Source organism: Castor canadensis, chromosome 10 (assembly GCF_047511655.1).
Source record: "Castor canadensis chromosome 10, mCasCan1.hap1v2, whole genome shotgun sequence".
In the NCBI taxonomy this organism is placed as follows: Eukaryota; Metazoa; Chordata; class Mammalia; order Rodentia; family Castoridae; genus Castor; species Castor canadensis.
The window spans coordinates 73,210,043-73,232,535 of NC_133395.1; the positions used below are offsets into that span (position 1 = coordinate 73,210,043).

Genomic DNA, 22,493 nt, shown 5'->3' on the forward strand with positions numbered 1-22,493 from the left:
GGGAAACTTTTTTTTTCCCCCTGGCAGTACTGGTGTTTGAACTGAGTGCCTCACACTTGCTAGGCAGGTACTATTACTGCTTGAGCCACTCCACCAGTCTTGCTTTGTGATGGGTTTTTTTTGAGATACAATATCTGAAACTATATGCCTGGGGCTGGCTTTGAACTGTGATCCTCCCGATCTCTACCCCCTGAATAGCTGGAGATCCACGGGGGGTGCCCAGCTGAAAACTTTCTTTTCTTTTTTTTAAATATGGAACGTTTCACGAGTTTGTGTGTCATCCTTGCACAGGGGCCGTGCTGATCTTCTGTATATCGATCCAATTTAAGTATATGTGCTGCCAAAGCAAGCACTGAAACTTTCTTTTTAGTAGAATCAAGCTAGTTTAATTTCTTACATAAAATGCAATGAGCATCATCTTTGTCTTTTTCTTATTTTTCCTTTTTTTTTTTTTTTGGTATCAGGGAATTGAACCCAGGGCCTAGTGCATGCCAGGAAGCACTCTACCATTTGACCTATGTCCCTAACTCATCTAATAGTCTTTAGCTACTTAATAGTGGCCTTCAAAATTTATTATCAGTTTGCTTACTGCTTTTAGAGATAATTAGGAAAGCTTGTCAGAAAGATGCCTGAAAAGACTTTGAGAGTCTTGGGATCTCCTTTGTCATAAGGAAACTGAGACTTACCTAAGTGGTTTGTACAGGGACAGACAACTAGGAGAAAGTAATTCTAAAATCCCATTCTACCTCACAAATGTATTTGAACATTTTTTTTAAAAAATAAAGGCCATGTAAGTGTCAAGTAAATATTATGAGTATGTACTCAGAACAGCAGAAAAATGGAACCTTAAGAGAAGAGCCAGGCACTAGTGGGTGGCTCATGCCTGTAATCCTAACTACTTGGGAGGTTGAGATCAGGGTAGCAGCTCAAGGCCAGTCTGGGCCTAGTTGGTAAGACACCCATCTGCAAAATAACCAGAACAAATGAAAATGGACTGGAGGTGTGGCTCAAGTGGTGGAGTATACAAGTATGAAGCTCTGAGTTCAACCCCAGTAACACACACACACACACACACACACACACACACACACACAAAAGCAGAGCATAATGACCCCTCAATGTGTTCCTTCAAATTTATTGTTACATATTTTGTTTAGAATAGACTTGTGTGTGTAGTAGTACTGTAGTTTGAGTTCAGGTCCTCACACTTGCTAGTCAGGAATTCTACCAGTTGAGCCACACCCCTACTCTTTTTTGCTATAGTTTTTTTTTTTTTATTCAGTCTTGCATTTTTGCTGGCGTACGCAAAGATTCTCCTACTTCCATCTCTCACATAGCTTGGATCACAGGTGTGTGCTACCATTCCAGACTTTTTTTTTTTTTTTCACAGTACTGGGGTTTGAACTCAGGGCCTACAACTTGAGCCATGCCACCAGTTTTTTTTTTTTTTGTGATGGGTTTTTTCAAGGTAGGGTTTCCTGTACTATTTGCCCAGGCTGGCTTCAAACCACGATCCTCCTGATCTCTGCCTCCTGAGCAGCTAGGATTACAGGCATGAGCTACCGGCATCCAGCCAGGCTTGTTTTTGAGACAGAAGGTCTCACTAGCTTTTTGCCTGGGATGGCCTCAAACTCAGATTTTCTTGACCTCCACCTCTTGAGTAGCCAGGATTGCAGATTTAAGCCACCATGCTTGCAACCTTATTTTTTTAAGAGTTCCACTAATAGACTTCCAATAGATTTTTACACAGACTATCATGCCTTGCGTTACCATCCAAAGAGAGATTTTTACTCAGCATTATATTTGTAAACACCAGTATTTAGCATTTATCATCAGTTCAAATTCAGGAAATAATAGACATATGTGGAACCAAGAGCAATTTCTTGAAAAGTAAAAAAAATGACAAAGTGCAATGTAGTTTGTAGTTCTGAATATTTCTGCAAAGACACATGGATTCCAGCAAAATGATTTTACTTCACATATACTCATGCAATCACTAATAAATAGTATTTATTTTGACATAAGTAACCAAAATCATCATTGCAGTGTAAGATAACCCCAAACACCAAAACAATATCAGTTTTGGAAATAGCCCACTCAATACTGAACTGTCTGTATCCAGATAAATTAACTTGATTCCTATTATTTAGTCTTCATCTGTGTGTAAGAAGCATCCTTCATTACAATACAGGAATTTCTTTCCTTCTGGCTATGCCATTTAGTAAAAACAAAACTTGGTAATATTTTTAAATTAGCTACATTCAGTAGCCAGCAGATGGAGCTGTTGAAAAATATTACTTAGATTTTTTTTCAGAACTAAAACCAGCTTAGAAGTACATTTCTATATTTTGCTGTGCAAATAATTTGCTCATTACAGAAAAATCTGGAAATTCAGTTAAGATTAAGAAGAGAAAACAAGACCATTCAAATTATCCCACCAGAGAAGTTACTTTAAATGCTAGGTATATATCAGTGTACATAGAACATAGTCATTTTGTTTCTCTTTCTAGAGATAACCCACTTTCGGACTATTGAAAATGTATTCCTTTCCTTATAAACTTTACTATCACTTTCAAAAATATTCATCTATCTATATATACATTTTATTTTACAAAAATTTAATTTTTACAATATTAATTATATATACATTCGTACCTTCCATCCTTAATAATTTGGTAATATAGGTATAGAAATTTTCATGGATCATATTTAAAATATCTGTAACTGTACGGGACAGGCAAAGGCCAGTGACATTTTGTGTAGCTTAAGCAGGACCCTGTATATCCCCTGTTATACCTTAACCCTTCAGTTAGTAGGTCACAGCAAGGTCTGAGGGACAGCAGAGAGGTCAGTGCCAAGGAAGAAAGAGGGAGCTCATGAAAATGACTATGGAACAACCTTATAGAAGTGTTTCATTATTTTAACAACTGATATGGCCATACCAATGCATGACAGGTAAGCTATCAGCTCTACAAATCTCTGGAAGAATAAAGGATACTCAAAACTAGCATACTCCTAGAAAGGAATTTGGGTGGCTTAGGAACAAAGATAGAAGGGAAACTTGTCACTGTATTGTATTTGGTACCATGGCATATATTTAACAGTTTTTAAACAGGTTTTAATGAAACCCCAGCAGCACAGCAACTAAGAGATAGCATAGATAAATGGGACCTCATAAAACTAAAAAGCTTCTGTTCATCAAAAGAAATGGTCTCTAAACTGAAGAGAACACCCACAGAGTGGGAGAAAATATTTGCCAGCTACACATCAGACAAAGGACTGATAACCAGAATATACAGGGAACTTAAAAAACTAAATTCTCCCAAAACTAATGAACCAATAAAGAAATGGGCATGTGAACTAAACAGAACTTTCTCAAAAGAAGAAATTCAAATGGCCAGAAAACACATGAAAAAATGCTCACCATCTTTAGCAATAAAGGAAATGCAAATTAAAACCACACTAAGATTCCACCTCACCCCTGTTAGAATAGCCATCATCAGCAACACCACCAACAACAGGTGTTGGCGAGGATGCGGGGGAAAAAGGAACCCTCTTACACTGTTGGTGGGAATGTAGACTAGTACAACCACTCTGGAAAAAAATTTGGAGGCTACTTAAAAAGCTGGACATCGATCTACCATTTGATCCACCAATACCACTCTTGGGGATATACCCAAAAGACTGTTACTCCAGAGGCACCTGCACATCCATGTTTATTGAGGCACTATTCACAATAGCCAAGTTATGGAAACAGCCAAGATGCCCCAGCACAGATGAATGGATTAAGAAAATGTGGTATCTATACACAATGGAATTCTATGCAGCCATGAAGAAGAACGAAATGTTATCATTCGCTGGTAAATGGATGGAACTGGAGAACATCATTCTGAGTGAGGTTAGCCTGGCCCAAAAGACCAAAAATCGTATGTTCTCCCTCATATGTGGACATTAGATCAAGGGCAAACACAACAAGGGGATTGGACTATGAGCACATGATAAAAGCGAGAGCACACAAGGGAGGGGTGAGGATAGGTAAGACACCTAAAAAACTAGCTAGCATTTGTTGCCCTTAATGCAGAGAAACTAAAGCAGATACCTTAAAGCAACTGAGGCCAATAGGAAAAGGGGAACAGGTACTAGAGAAAAGGTTAGATCAAAAAGAATTAACCTAGAAGGTAACACCCACACACAGGAAATCAATGAGAGTCAATGCCCTGTATAGCTATCCTTATCTCAACCAGCAAAACCCCTTGTTCCTTCCTATTACTGCTTATACTCTCTCTACAACAAAATTAGAGATAAGGGCAAAATAGTTTCTGCTGGGTATTGAGGGGGGGGAGCGGGAGGGGGTGGAGTGGGTGGTAAGGGAGGGGGTGGGGGCAGGGGGGAGAAATGAACCAAGCCTTGTATGCACATATGAATAATAAAAGAAAAATGAAAAAAAAAAAAAAAGAATCTAAATAACCCCCCCAAAAAAAAAAATAAAATAAAACCATACTGGATTTAAAAAAAAAACAGGTTTTAAGTAAAGTAACATGAATAACTTTCAGATGAATAAATACACATCTACACTACCATTTTTAGTGGTTATATACTACTATTCCATTGTGTAGATATACTACAATTTATTTAATGAACTCCTTTTGTTGAACAGTTGAATAATGAATAACACAAAATATATTTAAATCCATGAGTTAATGATATATATATATATATACATATATATACATATTTTTTTTTTAAAGTAGCTCTGGGGCTTGAACTGAGGGCCTTCACCTTGAACCACTCCATCAGCGAGATAGGGTCTTGAGCAGCTGTTTGCCTGGGCTGGCTTTAAACTGTGATCCTTCTGATCTCTGCCTCCTGAATAGCTAGAATTACAGGCATAAGCCATCATTTTCTGGCAAATATTATATTTTTTAAAACAAAAATCATCTCTGTTGGAGTGTGCTGACAAATAAGAGGAAAGAATAATTATTTTTCAGCCTGTTCTGTACAAATTGTACCAATGGAAAATCAAACAGTAATCTGTGATCAGAAGTAGTCCAGCTAATAAATGAAGGAAAGATAGAGTTATAATATCATTATTTAAAAACCCTAATGAAAATAACCATCTGGACATTGAACATGACATCACACAGGGCCTACTCCTTGAGCCAGCTCTTTTTTGTGATGGGTTTTTTCGAGACAGGATCTTGCAAACTATTTGCCCAGGCTGGCTTCAAACTAAGATTCTCCTGATGCCTCCTGAGTAGCTTGCCTAGCAAGCATGAAGCCCTGAGTTCAAACCCCAGTACCACCAAAACAAAAAAACAAAATAACCAGCACTGTTGGGCATTAGTGGCTCACACCAGTACTAGGTAGACATGAGGAGGATTGTGATTCCAAGTCAACCTGGACAAATAGTTTGCAAGACCCTATCTTGAAAATACCCAATACAAAAAGGGCTGGAGAAGTGACTCTAGTGGTAGAGCTCCTGCCTAGCAAGTGTGAGGTCCTGAGTTCAAACCCCACTACTTTCTATTAAAAAAAAAAAGAGTAGTGAGTATAATTTTGATATCTTATGAGCCTAAGTTCAATCTCAACTCCTACCCTGTAAAGCTTGGGCAAGTTATTTAACTTTCCAAAATATTCAATGTAATCATCCAAAGGACATAAATAATAATATTAACCATCTTTCAAGCATGTTGTGCTAATTCAAAATATTGTATGTGCAGCTCCAAATACAATTTTTGACATCATGCTATCACTTATTACATGGAAACTATTATCAAATTCCATAGATAATTTTTTTCTTCTATAAGAAACTTCTTGAAAATAAACTAAGATGGGCTTATCCATCACTGCCTACTATATTTTATGCCCATAGTAGAGAATGGGACTTGGTAACCTTTCCAAGATGCAAATCTTCAATCATTCAATTCCTTAGAAGAAAATTTTGGCTTTTCCCCCCCACCTAGGAGTAGTACCTGGGGTCATCCTTCAGCCCTGCCAGCATTTCAAAGGCAGTTCCTTTAAAATGTAAAGCTTGCAGTAGAGGGAATGCAGAGGATGAGGAGGCTTGAGTTTAATTAGCTGGGGATGAGGGAATGTGTGGGAGGAGAGAGACACAACACAAAACAAAAAAGAGGGATGAATTGGCTGCCAAAGAAAAGGAGACTGGCCTGAGTCTCATTTCCTTTACCTCATATCTCCCATCTATGCAGTTAGCCTCCTCGTCCCAGCCTCAAGATTTACACTAAGTGAAGCAAGCCTGTCACAAAAAAAAAAAAAGTATATGATTCCACTTACATGAGGTACCTAGAATAGTCCACTTCTAGACAGAATCAGATAGACACTAAAAGTAGACTGCTCTTTGCTAGGTGCTGAAGTAAGGAGAAAATGGAAATTATTTTTGGGGGCCAAAGTTTTAGTTTTGCAAGATGAACAGTTCTAAAAATAGATGGCGGTGATGATTGCACAACAATGTGTCTGTACTTAATACTAAAGTACAATACACCCAAAAACAGTTAAGATGGTATATTTATGTTACATGTGCTTTACCACAATTTTTTAAAGTCCTAGGGACAGGAAGGCCTAGTAATAGAAAAACAGAAATCTTCAAGTACTTTGATAGTAAGTTCATTGAAGGAAATTAAATGAATAAAATGGGATCAAAATTTAAAATCTTTTCATCTGAGCAAGGCACTGATGGTTCACGACTATACTCCCAGCTTCTTGGAAGGCTGAAGTTGGGAGGATCATGGTTTAAGGACATCCTGGGCAAATAGTTGGTGAGACCCCCATCTCCAAAATAACCAGGGCAAAATGGACTAGAGGTGTGGCTCAAGTAGTAAAGTGCCTGTGTTGCAAGCAAGCATGAGGCCCTGAGTAGAAATCTCAGTCCCACCAAAAAAAGAAAAAACAAACAAACCACCATCTGAAAGCATCAGAAAAAAAAATTACTGCAAAGATGATAGAGAAAACTTTCTAAGGCCAGGAACCCATGCCTCCATAATCCTAGTTACTCAGGAGGCAGAGATCAGGAGAGCTGGTGGAGTGGCTCAAGGGTGTAGGCCTTGAGCTCAAGCCCCAGTACTGCAAAAAATAAAAAAGGAAAAGAAAAAAAAATGCTGTCTCGGACAGGGGAACTAAGGAGGCCCGCCAGTCCAAGAAATCTTGGGATTCCTTTGTGCATAAGGCGGCAGCAGCATCTCTCTGCCAATATTTTACTAAGCTCCAGTGGTTCACAGGCCTCCAACCTCTGCCAGTAAAGGAGATTGGAGGCTTTGCCTTGCCATTCAAGTTACAAATTACCTTTAAGAATCAAATATTACACTTTCCTTAAATGTCATTAGAATGAGCATTTTGAAAGTAACAAAAGCATTATCAGTAGTCAGTAAAAATGACCAAGTGGTAAGCTAATGAATACTTTCCGCCCCTCCGCTAGTGGACACCACCGTCAGGCTGGCTTTGTGGACATTAGCTCCACACCACAGCCCAGGGGCCTGTGTGTCAAAGAGAAGTACACAAATGCCTTTGCTTTATGGATTTTCCTGTTAACAATTATAGGTGAAACAAAATGTACCAAAGGGACAATTCCAGAGGTTTTACATTTACACTGTGTCACAGTGATGTCCTCAGCTCTGTAAAGTTACAGTATCTCTTGTGCAATGATCATAGGGTTATTTCAGCCCTATAAGACTACCACTTAAAAACTTAACTGTTGCTGGGCACCAGTGGCTCATACCCATACTCCTAGCTACTCAGGAGGCAGAAATCAGGAAGATCTTGGTTCAAAGCCAGACAAGGCAAATAGTTTGTGAGACACTGTCTTGAAAAAAACCCATCACAAAAAAGGACTGGTGGAGTGGCTCAAGGTGCAGGCCCTGAGTTTAAACCCCAGAACAGCAGAAAAACAAACAAAAACCAGCTATTGCTGGACACCAGTGGCTCATGCCTATAATTCTAGCTACTCAGGGGGCAGAGATCAGGAGGATCATGGTTCAAAGCCAGCCTAGGCTAATAGCTCGTGAAACTCTGTCTTGAAAAATACCCAACACAAAACAGGCTTGGTGGAGTGACTTAAATGGTAAAGCACCCACCTGCCAAGCATAAGGCCCTGACTTCAAACCCTAGTACCACCAAAAAAACCTCAGGTTAGGTGGGCAAGACTCCCATTTTTCTGAAATTTACAACTTCACTAAGGTGAAATATACCTCATAGTACCAAAGAAGTGGAAAAAGGCAAACCACAGAGGCCTGTGGTACAAACGTCTTCTTGTGAAAGGAAGGAGGAGAAGCCAGAAGGAAACCCTGGGTAGAAACATGAAGAATGCTGTGGAAGGAGACGCCCCACGAGGTTAACAATCATCCTTTAGGGGTCCAGTGCAGTGAGGACTGGCAGGGAAGTGGTTAGATTCTCCTTCATACCTTCTGTGGTTTTTACTTCTTGTAAGTATATATTATTTACATTTTCACAAGTCAATTACATTTATGCCATTATTTTATAGTGACCAAACAAAAATTGTTGTAATTTTAGCACAAACATGTGTAAGTCCACCTAAAGAAGTATCTATGCACACATTATGACAAAATGTACTTTATTTAAGTTTAGAGTTGGCATCCTTACGGGTGGGAGAGTGAACTCTGAAGGCAGATTGCATGGATTCTGTAAGGAAATATAGGACCCAAAAGTGACCCCGTGGAGATAAGTGATCTGGCCAAGAGATTCTTTATTGCCGGATGGGAGAGGGAGAGAGCAGAGAGAGCCAAGAGAGAGAGGGAGAGAGAGGTAGGGGCTTAAATACCCCTTAGTGAGACTCAGCATGATCTGATTGGTTAGGATCTTATGGTTCATGCTGATTGGAGGTTGGGGCAGAAGGAGGATTCAAGCTAGACTTGAGGCAGGACTGTGACCCTGGAAAACAGAAGCTTAAGGGTACAGTAAGAACTGAAACCTATCTGCGCCATTATTGCCAACAGATTCAAATTCTGGCTGCTCCTCTTACTGGATATATGACCAGTAAGGAGTGAAGATCTCTTCTTGTTTTGTAAAATAGGAATGATAGTAACATTTGCTTCAGAGGACACTTTCAGACAGTTAGAGTCAAATATGAATAGGACAGTGTCTGACACCATACGTTAGTTATTTTTAAGCTCTCTGGGTTGATTGGAACCCATCGCTTATAAATATAGATTATAGAAGTTGAAACTTGTGAAGTTTTTATTGCCACAGTACTAAAAATTGCCATAATAATTATATTTGTGCAAAATGCACCTAATACTGATATGGATTACAAATTTTAGTTAATACGTGATCTCTGGCAATTACACTAATAATTTGAGTATTTACTAGGATGTTTAAATTATAATAAAAGAATTGTTTCCAGTTATAGTGCATGTATAGTAAACATACAATGAATGAGGCAGGAAGTACACTTTTACCTGTCACAAGAAAAAAATGGGCTTTTAAGGACTATAAATGTTCTGGCATTTTTCCGGCTAATCTGGGTGGGATGCAGGAGGAGGCTGGTGGATGCTGAAGAGACCGATAGTGGGTAGGTTTGGTGATGCCTTCTAGATCACTTCACCTGATTCTCCACAACAGAAAGGTGGGGGCAGGGGTGGAACACAACAGGGCTCTAAATACTGCTTGCAGACATTTCTTTCCTCCATGAAGTAAATAGGTCTTCTTCCTTCTTGGGAACATGGCTTTCTCTTCTTCACCCTCACCTTTTCAATGTGATCTTCCCTCCAACTTTCCCACCTTGACCTTCCCAACCTTTCTATAGCGTTCATTCCTCTCAGCCAACAGTGTAGCTCAAGTGGTAGAGCACCTGCTTTGCAAGCGTAAAGTCCTGAGCTCAAACACCACTCCTACAAAAAAAAAAAAAAATTAGCTGAACAACAGTGTCAATTGGCACTGTCCCTTTCTCTAACACTACCTTTTGGGGGCAATTCATTATAGGCATCTCCCTATTCCTTATTCTGTGTGATAGGTCTTTGAATTTCCTCATTCCTGAGGTGTTGTGATCTAACTGTGCCCCCACACATCAAATTCATGTTTAAACTTAATCACCAACATGATATGGTGACACTTTTAGGAGGTAATTAAATCATAACTGCAGAGCCCTCGTGAATGGGAATAGGGGCATGATGAAGCTGGTGGTGGTGGTGATAATCATGTATACAGTGCTACAGATGGAGCCCAGGGCCTTGCACATATTAGGCAAGTGCTTTGCCATTAAACGACATCCCCAGCCTCAAATTAGTGACCTTACAAAAGCTGTGAGGGAGTTGTTTGTCCCCTTCTGCCACGTGAGGACATAGCTAGAAGGTACCATCTATGAACCAGAAAAGGCACCCTCACCAAACACTGAATCTGCTGGCATTTTGATCTTGGATCTTCCAGCCTCCATAACTGTGGGAAATAAATGTTTGTTATTTATAAATTACCTAAGCTGGGCACTGGTGTAAATTCTGTAAATTCTAGCTACTTGAGAGGCTGAGATTGGGAGGATCTCTGCTTGAGGCCAGACTGGACAAATAGTTTGCAAGACCCCATCTCCAAAATAACCAGAGCAAAAGGGACTGGAGACTATCTCACACAGTAGAGCACCTGCTTTGTGACAGTGTTTTATTTTGCATCCATTCAGAAAATATATATGGAGAACCTATTATATGCCGTGGAGTGCCATTTGTTGGAGATGTAATAGTGAACAAGTTAGACCAGTTTCCTCTTGGGGACTATATTTGATTGGGAGGAGACAGATAATGAGTAAGCAAACAAATAAAATAATTACACATTGTAATTTGTGGAATGGAAAGACTAAATGAGATGCTGTAAGAGAGAATATCAAGGTAACATACTAGAAAGGCCAGGAAAGGTCTTCATGTGGAGGCAACAATTTCAGCAGACTGGAGAATGACTGACTGCCCATAAATAAATTGTATATTGGGTATGTGAGAGGGTGAGAGGACACTGAAAGGTTTGCCTCCAGTTTGGATCCAGGGATTGGAATCTGGCCGGTACACTGTATGCAGTCTTTTTTTTTTTTTTTTAATGGGACTGGGCTTTGAACTCAAGGCTTCATACTTGCAAAACAGGTGCTCTACTGTTTGAGCCACACAGTCAGTCCATTTTGCTCTGGTTATTTTGGAGATGGAGTCTCACAAACTATTTGCCTGGGCTAGCCTCGAACTACGATCCTCCTGATCTCAGCCTCTCAAGTATCTAGGTTTACAGGTATGAGTCACTGTGCCAGGTTTGTATGCAATCTTAACAGGAGGTAGTGCCACAAAGAAAGGTGATGGGGCTAGATCCACCATTTCCTCTCTATGGCACAGTTATTATATGACCATGTGACCTATGCATTAGAAAATCAAGTGTTTTTCCTGCTATTTTGAAACTTGAGCTAACATCCCAAGGCTATAATGTGGCAGGAAGGCAGGGAGGGGGAAGGGAGATAATGAATGCTACAGTGAAACAACAACAACAAAAAAACGGAGTTGGGGAATGTTACCTAGAGACCAGAGAAGTATCACCTTGCCCCAGAAGTTAAAGTGGTCAATGAAACAGCATGTGACCATGTATGGGACAAGCCATACCCTCCATTTCTGTAACCTGCTGTAAATGGAATATAAGCAAAGCCCTCTTTGTTCCTGGGGCTCAGCCTTTGGACTCGAGTCTGCTGAATTGCTGCTGGTTTGCTTCATAAACTCGCTTCCCAAAAGGTTTGGTGCCCTGTCTCTCTATCTGAGCCATCCTACAATAAGAGTGATCAAAAATACTCACTGTAAGTAGTATTTACTACACTGCTGACAAGACCTTTCTGCTGATATACTTTCTCTTGCTATTTTTTTTTTCTCCCAAAGATAACTCTTACTGCTATTGTTCTTATAGACAGACATTCTTAAACAATGCTGGTGTCAGTTCACTCATTTTCACCCTGGGTCTCCAGCCAATCCTGGATTCTGTGTTCCCTGATACTATATCCATAAATTCCTTTCTGCATAAACTAGTCAGAGTTGGTGTTTATGGCTAACTCCAACAAAACATCTTTATCCTTTCTGTATTTCTACATTTTTCTATCATAACAATGCATCACTTTGAGAGAGAGAAATTTTTTAAAAAGGAAAGACACTGTCATCTTATCACTCTCTCCTCAACCTCAGCAGTCTTTGACGATGATTGAGTTAAAATACATTCAGTTTTTGCATAACTAGGCTCCAAAAATAAATAAATAAATAAATAAATGTTCTATATAATGAAATGGCATTCTTTTCTAAAATAAATTTTACAGTGTGATGAGTACAAATATTTATATTGGAAAAATCAATAGATCACGTCACTGATGGAAAACTGATGAAACCATAGAAGTCAAATATGAATTTTTATTGAAGCTATATATTTTTTTAAAAAGCAAATACATTGACTAGTTCTTCTGAAAGATTGCCTACAAAATGTAATTTCAAATGACCTTGGCTCTAAAGAGCCAAAAAGGTTCTATTTCTCTAACTCCTGATTATAAGCACAAATGCTTTATGCACAGAATCAATAAAAAAATTCTGGGAGTTAATTCCACTTCATGAAATAACGCATAAAATATTTTGCGCCATGACTTAATTTTCTCACCCAACCCCCCACAATGTCCTACCTATTTCAGTTATAGAAACTATCACAAAAGACTTTCTTTATCAACAGGATAAAGGGGCTTTGGGTGAATTTGTTATTACTCAAAACACGGGGACAACAGATGTAATATTGAGGGCATCCACTTGCCAGACAGTACAAAATTTAAAAAAAGAAGGCAAGCATGACTTTTATTCTGTGTCTACTTATTCAAGGAGATCACAACTTTTTTGATACCTCAAAGAAGGGAAGGAAGGAGGCAGGAAGGGAGATTAACTAATTTAGTTATTAAAAAAAGGGAGGATGATGGGAAGAAAGTTTCCTGGTTGCGTTTTATTTCCAGAATCTGCCCTTTTAAAATCATTTTTAATTTCCCTGTCACCTTATCATTCTATCCTGCCTCAATTATGCCTTCTAGGAACATACCTGAGCTTGATATGGAATGAGCACCGAAAAGAAGATATAGTATGCCATTATCTTAATTTGGTCCAGATTGTGGGCCATCAGGAGTTTTAGAATGGCATTTTGTAGCATGGGGAATTTCCTGCTCCTGTTCAGGCCCACCTATACTTCCCCCTTCAAGAGCTCAGAACCCTGAATTCCCTCGGGTGTGAACAACAAGATTGATCTGGCTGCTTCCTGATGTCAGGGTGATGAGGCACTCAGGGATCAAAGTCTTGTTCTCTGTCAGGACTCTGGATAGCTGATTGAGCTCAGGCAGTGAGGGTTGCTGAGAATGTGGCATTTCCATTGAACTAACAGGATTGTAGTTGTTACAAAATGAAGCAGTTGTATGTTCAAGAGGGGAAACTTATTCTATAGCCTGGAGTCCATTCTTTAGTTTAATTCTGCCTGTCCTGTAGGTGATGTCCTACTATCTTAAAATATGCTCAAGTTTCTTTTTTTTTTTTTAACATTTGTATTAGTATATAATAGTTGAACAGGAGGTTTCCATTGTGACACTTCCATAAATGTGTACAATGTATCCCAGTTTGGTTCATCCCCCACCCCTAGTCTCCTTCCTCCTCCCCATTCTTAAAATGACTTTGGCAGGCTTCAATGTTCCATATTCATACATGTGTAGCAAATATATCAACCATTTTCACCTCCTTTACCCTCTTCACTTTACCTTCCCCTTACCACTAGTGCCCTCCCCTTAACATAACCTGTTCTGCATTCCTGCCCTTCATTGTGTGTCTGTTCATTGTACAATGGCTTTTGCCTTGGTATTTTACCTGTAAATATATTGTACTTAAATCAGTCTAACCCCTTCTGTTACTCTTTCTTACCGTTTCCCCCATCCCCTATTATTCTATAGTTTTCAGTACATTTCATCATATCTTGTTCCTACACAGATGTAATATATTTCAGTATTATTCATTCTCTATCATTCTGTTCTTCTTCTTTCCCTCCCTCCCCAGTCTTCTATCCTAACAGCTCCAATATTGGAAACATGTTATATATACATACATATACACATATTTTATATATATATATAAAATGCTTGTATTTGTATCAACCACATATAAGAGAAAACATGTAGAACACCCACAGAGTGGGAGAAAATATTTGCCAACTATACATCAGACAAAGGACTGATAACCAGAATATACAGGGAACTTAAAAAACTAAATTCTCCCAAAACTAATGAACCAATAAAGAAATGGGCAGGTGAACTAAACAGAACTTTCTCAAAAGAAGAAATTCAAATGGCCAGAAAACACATGAAAAAATGCTCACCATCTCTAGCAATAAAGGAAATGCAAATTAAAACCACACTAAGATTCCACCTCACCCCTGTTAGAATAGCCATCATCAGCAACACCACCACCAACAGGTGTTGGCGAGGATGCGGGGAAAAAGGAACCCTCTTACACTGTTGGTGGGAATGTAGACTAGTACAACCACTCTGGAAAAAAATTTGGAGGCTACTTAAAAAGCTGGACATCGATCTACCATTTGATCCAGCAATACCACTCTTGGGGATATACCCAAAAGACTGTTACTCCAGAGGCACCTGCACATCCATGTTTATTGCGGCACTATTCACAATAGCCAAGTTATGGAAACAGCCAAGATGCCCCACCACTGACGAATGGATTAAGAAAATGTGGTATCTATACACAATGGAATTTTATGCAGCCATGAAGAAGAACGAAATGTTATCATTCGCTGGTAAATGGATGGAATTGGAGAACATCATTCTGAGTGAGGTTAGCCTGGCTCAAAAGACCAAAAATCGTATGTTCTCCCTCATATGTGGACATTAGATCAAGGGCAAACACAACAAGGGGATTGGACTATGAGCACATGATAAAAGCGAGAGCACACAAGGGAGGGGTGAGGATAGGTAAGACACCTAAAAAACTAGCTAGCATTTGTTGCCCTTAATGCAGAGAAACTAAAGCAGATACCTTAAAGCAACTGAGGCCAATAGGAAAAGGGGACCAGGAACTAGAGAAAAGGTTAGATTAAAAAGAATTAACCTAGAAGGTAACACCCACGCACAGGAAATCAATGTGAGTCAATGCCCTGTATAGCTATCCTTATCTCAACCAGCAAAACCCCTTGTTCCTTCCTATTATTGCTTATACTCTCTCTACAACAAAATTAGAGATAAGGGCAAAATAGTTTCTGCTGGGTATTGAGGGGGGGAGCGGGAGGGGGTGGAGTGGGTGGTAAGGGAGGGGGTGGGGGCAGGGGGGAGAAATAAACCAAGCCTTGTATGCACATATGAATAACAAAAGAAAAATGAAAAAAAAAAAAGAGAAAACATGTGACCTCTGTCTTTCTGAACTTGCTCAGGTTTTTTTTTGCTAAAGTTGTTTTCCATGAATTTTATTGTTTGATTGTAAATAAATAGAGGATCAAAACTTGTATCCCTTCTCTGGCAGATCATGCCTATAATCCCAGCTATTTAGGAGGCTGAGATTGGGAGGATCATGGCTCGAGGCTAGCCCAAGGCCAGTTCAGGCAAAAAGAAAGACCCCATCTCCACAGTAAAAAGCTAGGCATGGTAGTACACACCCATTATCCCAGGAACAACGAGAAGCCAAAAATTGGAGGATCACGGTACAGGCCAGCTGGGCAAAAAGTGAGACCGTATTTTTAAAGTGGCCAGAGAGCAAAAGGGGCTGGAGGCATGATTCAAGCAGTATAGAACCTGCCTAGCAAGTCCAAAGCCATGATTCAAACCCTAATACCACCAAAAATAAATAGGTAAATTAATTAGCAAAGCAGAATTACAACTTAGGGGACAAAGTAGGCAGTTCAGCTAAGAACTGTCTGCCTTATATGATTTTTTTTATTGTTTTATTATTCATATGTGCATACAAGGCTTGGGACATTTATCCCCCTTGCCCCCACCCCCTCCCTTACCACCCACTCCACCTCCTCCCTCTCCCCCATACTCCCTTCCTCTCCCCCACATCCCCTCAATACCCATCAGAAACTATTTTGCCCTTATTTCTAATTTTGTTGAAGAGAGATTATAAGCAATAATAGGAAGGAACAAGGGTTTTTGCTGGTTGAGATAAGGATAGCCAAACAGGGAGTTGATTCACATTAATTTCCTGTGCATGTGTGCTACCTTCTAGGTTAATTCTTTTTGATCTAACCTTTTCTCTAGTTCCTGGTCCCCTTTTCCTATTGGCCTCAGTTACTTTTAAGGTATCTGCTTTAGTTTCTCTGCGTTAAGGGCAACAAATGCTAGCTAATTTTTTAGGTGTCTTACCTATCCTCACCCCTCCCTCGCTTTTATCATGTGCTCAAAGTCCAATCCCCTTGTTGTGTTTGCCCTTGATCTAATGTCCACATATGAGGGAGAACATACGATTTTTGGTCTTTTGGGCCAGGCTAACCTCACTCAGAATGATGTTCTCCAATTCTATCCATTTACCAGCGAATGATAACATTTCGTTCTTCTTCATGGCTGCGTAAAATTCCACTGTGTATAGATACCACATTTTCTTAATCCATTCGTCAGTGGTGGGGCATCTTGGCTGTTTCCATAACTTGGCTATTGTGAATAGTGCCACAATAAACATGGGTGTGCAGGTGCCTCTGGAGTAACCTGTGTCACAGTCTTTTGGGTATATCCCCAAGAGTGGTATTGCTGGATCAAATGGTAGATCAATGTTTAGCTATTTAAGTAGCATCCAAATTTTTTTCCGGAGTAGTTGTACTAGTTTACATTCCCACCAGCAGTGTAAGAGGGTTCCTTTTTCCCTGCATCCTCACCAACACCTGTTGGTGGTGGTGTTGCTAATGATGGCTATTCTAACAGGGGTGAGGTGGAATCTTAGTGTGGTTTTAATTTGCATTTCTTTTATTGCTAGAGATGGTGAGCATTTTTTCATGTGTTTTTTGGCCATTTGAATTTCTTCTTTTGAGAAAGTTCTGTTTAGTTCACTTGCCCATTTCTTTATTGGTTCATTAGTTTTGGGAAAATATAGTTTTTTAAGTTCCCAAATATTCTGGTTATCAGTCCTTTCTCTGATGTGTAGCTGGCAAATATTTTCTCCCATTCTGTGGGTGTTCTCTTCAGTTTAGAGACCATTTCTTTTGATGAACAGAAGCTTTTTAGTTCTATGCTATCTATGCTATCTCTTAGTTGCTGTGCTACTGGGGTTTCGTTGAGAAAGTTCTTACCTATACCTACTAACTCCAGAGTATTTCCTACTCTTTCCTGTGTCAACTTTAGAGTTTGTGGTCTGATATTAAGATCCTTGATCCATTTTGAGTTAATATTGGTATAGGGTGATATACATGGATCTAGTTTCAGTTTTTTGCAGACTGCTAACCAGTTATCCCAGCAGTTTTTGTTGAAGAGGCTGCTATTTCTCCATCGTATATTTTTAGCTCCTTTGTCAAAGACAAGTTGGTTATAGTTGTGTGGCTTCATATCTGGGTCCTCTATTCTGTTCCACTGGTCTTCATGTCTGTTTTTGTGCCAGTACCATGCTGTTTTTATCATTATTGCTTTGTAATATAATTTGAAGTCAGGTATCGTGATACCTCCAGCATTGTTCTTTTGACTGAGTATTGCCTTGGCTATTTGTGGCCTCTTGTGTTTCCATACAAATTTAATGGTAGATTTTTCAATCTCTTTAATGAATGTCATTGGAATTTTGATAGGAATTGCATTAAACATGTAGATTATTTTTGAAAGTATGGACATTTTTACTATGTTGATTCTACCAATCCATGAGCATGGGAGATCTCTCCACTTTCTATAGTCTTCCTCAATCTCTTTCTTCAGAAGTTTATAGTTTTCCTTGTAGAGGTCATTCACATCTTTTATTAGGTTTGCACCTAGGTATTTGATTTTTTTTGAGGCTATTGTAAATGGAATTGTTTTCATACATTCTTTTTCAGTTTGCTCATTGTTAGTGTATAGAAATGCTGATGATTTTTCTATGTTGATTTTATATCCTTCTACCTTGCTATAGCTATTGATGATGTCTAGAAGCTTCTGAGTAGAGTTTTTTGGGTCTTTAAGGTATAGGATCATGTCGTCTGCAAATAGGGATATTTTGACAGTTTCTTTACCTATTTGTATTCCTTTTATTCCTTCTTCTTGCCTAATTGCTCTGGCTAGGAATTCCAGTACTATGTTGAATAGGAGTGGAGATAGTGGGCATCCTTGTCTGGTTCCTGATTTTAGAGGGAATGGTTTCAGTTTTTCTCCATTAAGTATAATGCTAGCTGTAGGTTTGTCATATATAGCTTTTATAATGTTGAGGAACTTTCCTTCTATTCCTAGTTTTCTTAGAGCTTTTATCATGAAATTGTGTTGGATCTTATCAAAGGCTTTTTCTGCATCTATTGAGATGACCAAGTGGTTTTTGTCTTTGCTTCTGTTAATGTGGTTTATTACGTTGATTGATTTTTGTATGTTGAACCACCCCTGCATTCCTGGGATGAAGCCTACTTGGTCATGGTGAATAATCTTTTTGATGTGTTATTGAATTTCGTTTGCCATTATTTTGTTGAGGATTTTTGCATCAATGTTCATTAAGGAGATTGGCCTATAGTTCTCCTTTTTGGAGGTGTCTTTGCCTGGTTTTGGGATAAGTGTAATACTGGCCTCATAAAATGCGTTGGCAGTTTTCCTTCCCTTTCTATTTCTTGGAACAGTTTAAGGAGGGTTGGTATCAGTTCTTCTTTAAAGGTCTGATAGAATTCAGCAGAGAATCCATCAGGTCCTGGACTTTTCTTTTTGGGGTGACTCTTGATTGCTGCTTCAATTTCATTTTGTGTTATAGATCTGTTCAGGTGATTAATTTCCTCTTGGTTCAGTTTTGGATGATCATATGTATCTAGAAATCTGTCCATTTCTTTAAGATTTTCAAATTTATTTGAATATAGGTTCTCAAAGTAGTCTCTGATGATTTCCTGGACTTCCATGGTGTTTGTTATTATCTCCCCTTTTGCATTCCTGATTCTACTAATTTGAGTTTTTTCTCTCCTCATTTTAGTCAGGTTTGTCAGGGGTCTGTCGATCGTGTTTATTTTTTCAAAGAACCAACTTTTTGTTTCACTAATTCTTTGTATGGTTTTTTGGTTTCTATATCGTTGATTTCAGCTCTTATTTTTATTATTTCTCTTCTATTTGTTTTGGGATTTGCTTGTTCTTGTTTTTCTAGGAGTTTGAGATGTATCATTAGGTCATTGATTTGGGATCTTTCAGTCTTTTTAATATATGCACTCATGGCTATAAACTTTCCTCTCAGGACTGCCTTAGCTGTGTCCCATAGGTTCCGGTAGGTTGTGTTTTCATTTTCATTCACTTCCAGGAACTTTTTAATTTCCTCTTTTATTGCATCAATGATCAATTGTTCATTAAGTAATGAGTTATTTAGTTTCCAGCTGTTTGCATGTTTTTTGTCTTTACTTTTATTGTTGAGTTCAACTTTTACTGCATTGTGATCAGATAGTATGCACAGTATAATTTCTATTTTCTTATATTTGCTGAGGCTTGCTTTGTGCCCTAGGCTATGATCTATTTTGGAGAAGGTTCCATGGGCTGCTGAGAAGAATGTATATTGTGTAGAAGTTGGATGAAATGTTCTGTAGACATCAAGTAGGTCCATTTGACCTATTGTATATTATAGATCTTGGATATCTTTATTGATTTTTTGTTTGGATGACCTATCTATTGATGATAATGGGGTGTTAAAGTCTCCCACAACCACTGTGTTGGCATTAATATATGCTTTTAGGTCTTTCAGGGTATGTTTGATGAAATTGGGTGAGTTGACATTGGGTGCATGCAGATTGATGATTATTATTTCCTTTTGGTCTATTTCCCCTTTTATTAGTATGGAATGTCCTTCTTTATCTTGTTTGATCAATGTAGGTTTGAAGTCTACTTTGTCAGAGATAAGTATTGCTATTCCTGCCTGTTTTCGGGGGCCATTGGCTTGGTAAATCTTCTTCCAGCCTTTCATCCTAAGCCTATGCTTATTTCTGTCAGTGAGATGGGTCTCCTGTAAGCAACAAATTGTTGTATCTTCCTTTTTAATCCATTTCATCAAGCGGTGCCTTTTGATGGGTGAATTAAGTCAGTTAACATTAAGTGTTAGTACTGATAGGTATGTGGTGATTCCTGTCATTTAGTTGTCTTAGTTGTTTGAAGGTTTGATTGTGTGTACCTAAGTTGAGGTTACTCTCTACTTTCTTGCTTTTTCTTTTCCTGTGGTTTGGTGCTGCCTGTCTTTTCATAGTTAGGTTGGGTTTCACTTTCTGTGTGCAGAATCCCTTGAAGACTCTTTTGTAGTGGTGGCTTTGTGGTCCCATATTGTTTTAGTTTCTGCTTACATGGAAGACTTTTATTGCTCCATCTATTTTGAATGATAGTTTTGCTGGGTAGAGTATCCTGGGGTTGAAGTTATTTTCATTCAGTGCCCAGAAGATCTCACCCCATGCTCTTCTTGCTTTTAATGTTTCTGTTGAGAAGTCTGCTGTGATTTTGATGGGTTTACCTTTGTATGTTACTTGTTTTTTTCTCTCTTACAGCCTTCAATATTCTTTCCCTAGTTTCTAAACTTGTTGTTTTAATGATGATATGTCATGGGGTAATTCTATTTTGATCTGGTCTGTTTGGTGTCCTGGAGGCCTTTTGCATCTGTATGGGAATATCTTTCTCTAGATTTGGGAAATTTTCCGTTATTATTTTGTTGAATATATTACGCATTCCCTTCACTTGCACCTCTTCTCCTTCTTCGATGCCCATGATTCTCAAGTTTGGTCTTTTGATGGAGTCGGTGAGTTCTTGCATTTTCTTTTCACAGGTCTTGCATTGTTTAATTAATAGTTCTTCAGTTTTCCCTTTAATTACCATTTCATCTTCAAGTTCTGAGATTCTTTCTTCTGTTTGTTCTATTCTGCTGGCTTAGCCTTCCGTTTTGTTTTGCAGTTCTATTTCATTCTTTTTTCTGAGGTTTTCCATATCCTGAGTGGTTTCCTCTTTAATGTTGTCTGTTTTTGTCCTGAGTTCATTTATCTGTTTATTAATCATGTTCTCTGTTTCACTTTGGTGTTTATACAGTGCTTCTATGGTTTCCTTTATTTCTTCTTTTGCTTTTTCAAATTCTCTACTTTTGTTGTCTTGGAATTTCTTGAGTGTCTCCTGTGTATTTTGGTTGACCGTATCCAGTATCATCTCTATAAAATTCTCATTGAGTACCTGTAGTATGTCTTGTTTTAAATTATTCTTGTGGGCTTCATTGGGTTCTTTGGCATAGTTTATCTTCATTTTGTTGGAGTCTGGATCTGAGTATATGTTTTCTTCATTCCCCTCTGGTTCCTGTACTAATTTTTTGCTGTGGGGAAACTGGTTTCCCTGTTTTTTCTGTCTTCTCGTCATTGTCCTTGGTGTTGTTACTGTCCCTGTACTGTGTGCAATTAAGTATTTTCTAGCTTGTAATAATAACAATGGTAATATTTAGAATGGAAGGGTGAGAGGAAATGGAAAGCAAGAAGTTAAAGAAAAGGGAAAAACAAACAGACAAGAAAAAACAAAACAAGGAATCAAACAAGAAAGTTTCAAAGGTATAAACAGGGAACGTTAGTGTACTAATTGACAGTAAGCTGAACAGGCCTTGTCCGCATCTTCCCAAGCTGTCTCGGTGCGGGTGACTGGCGGCTCGGGGGCCCTTCTGGTTTCTCTGTTTAATGTGAAGTGGAGATGCTCTGTGCCAGCTGGAGGTGTGGAGAGGTCAAAGTTTTGCCTCTTCTCGGTGGTTTTGCCTGCAAGGTGTGTCTCCAGCGTCTCTCCAAGATTTCACTATAGGAGGCATGCTTTCTGCTTCCTCCTTCTAGCCACCATCCCTCATATGATTTTTTAGCAATATGGTTTATATATGGGTTTGAACCCAGGGTCTTGAGCTTATAAGACAGGTGCTCTTCCAATTGAGCCACACACCCAGTCCAAGATAGTTTGTCTTAAGAAGAGGGCAGTGTTCACTTTGGCAACACATATACTAAAATTGGAACTATTCAGAGAAGACTACCATGGCCCCTGTGCAAGGATGGCATGCAAATTCATGAAGCATTCCATATTTAAAAAAAAAAAAGTGGGCCCTTTGGGTTGACTAAAAAGAATTACTTATTTCTCTTCCTTTTTTTTAAATGGTTTTATTTGCATTAAGTCTGGCATTCTGTGTCCATTGAAAAGTGTTGGTTTTTTTCTGAAGATGGACTGAAAGATACGTGGGAGTCATGACATCTATTACCTGAGAATGTACTTGTTACAGGTCTATTGTTAGAAATATCTTTAAGATACTGGAGTGTCATGAGAGAGAAAACACTACTCAGAAATCAATAGGCAAGGCAAAATTTACTTCTGCAGAAGGGTGCAAACCAGGGAGTCTGGG

The 22,493-nt window shown here is 38.8% G+C and overlaps 2 non-coding genes across 2 annotated transcripts; one reads left to right on the plus strand and one right to left on the minus strand.

The window, feature by feature from the left end:
* Positions 1 to 246: 246 nt before the first annotated feature.
* On the minus strand, positions 247 to 353 carry LOC141413113 (U6 spliceosomal RNA). Its single transcript, XR_012437937.1, has one exon. It is a non-coding gene; the product is annotated as a U6 spliceosomal RNA (small nuclear RNA).
* Positions 354 to 22,076: 21,723 nt separating this feature from the next.
* On the plus strand, positions 22,077 to 22,183 carry LOC141413116 (U6 spliceosomal RNA). The gene has a single exon (XR_012437940.1). It is a non-coding gene; the product is annotated as a U6 spliceosomal RNA (small nuclear RNA).
* Positions 22,184 to 22,493: the final 310 nt, after the last annotated feature.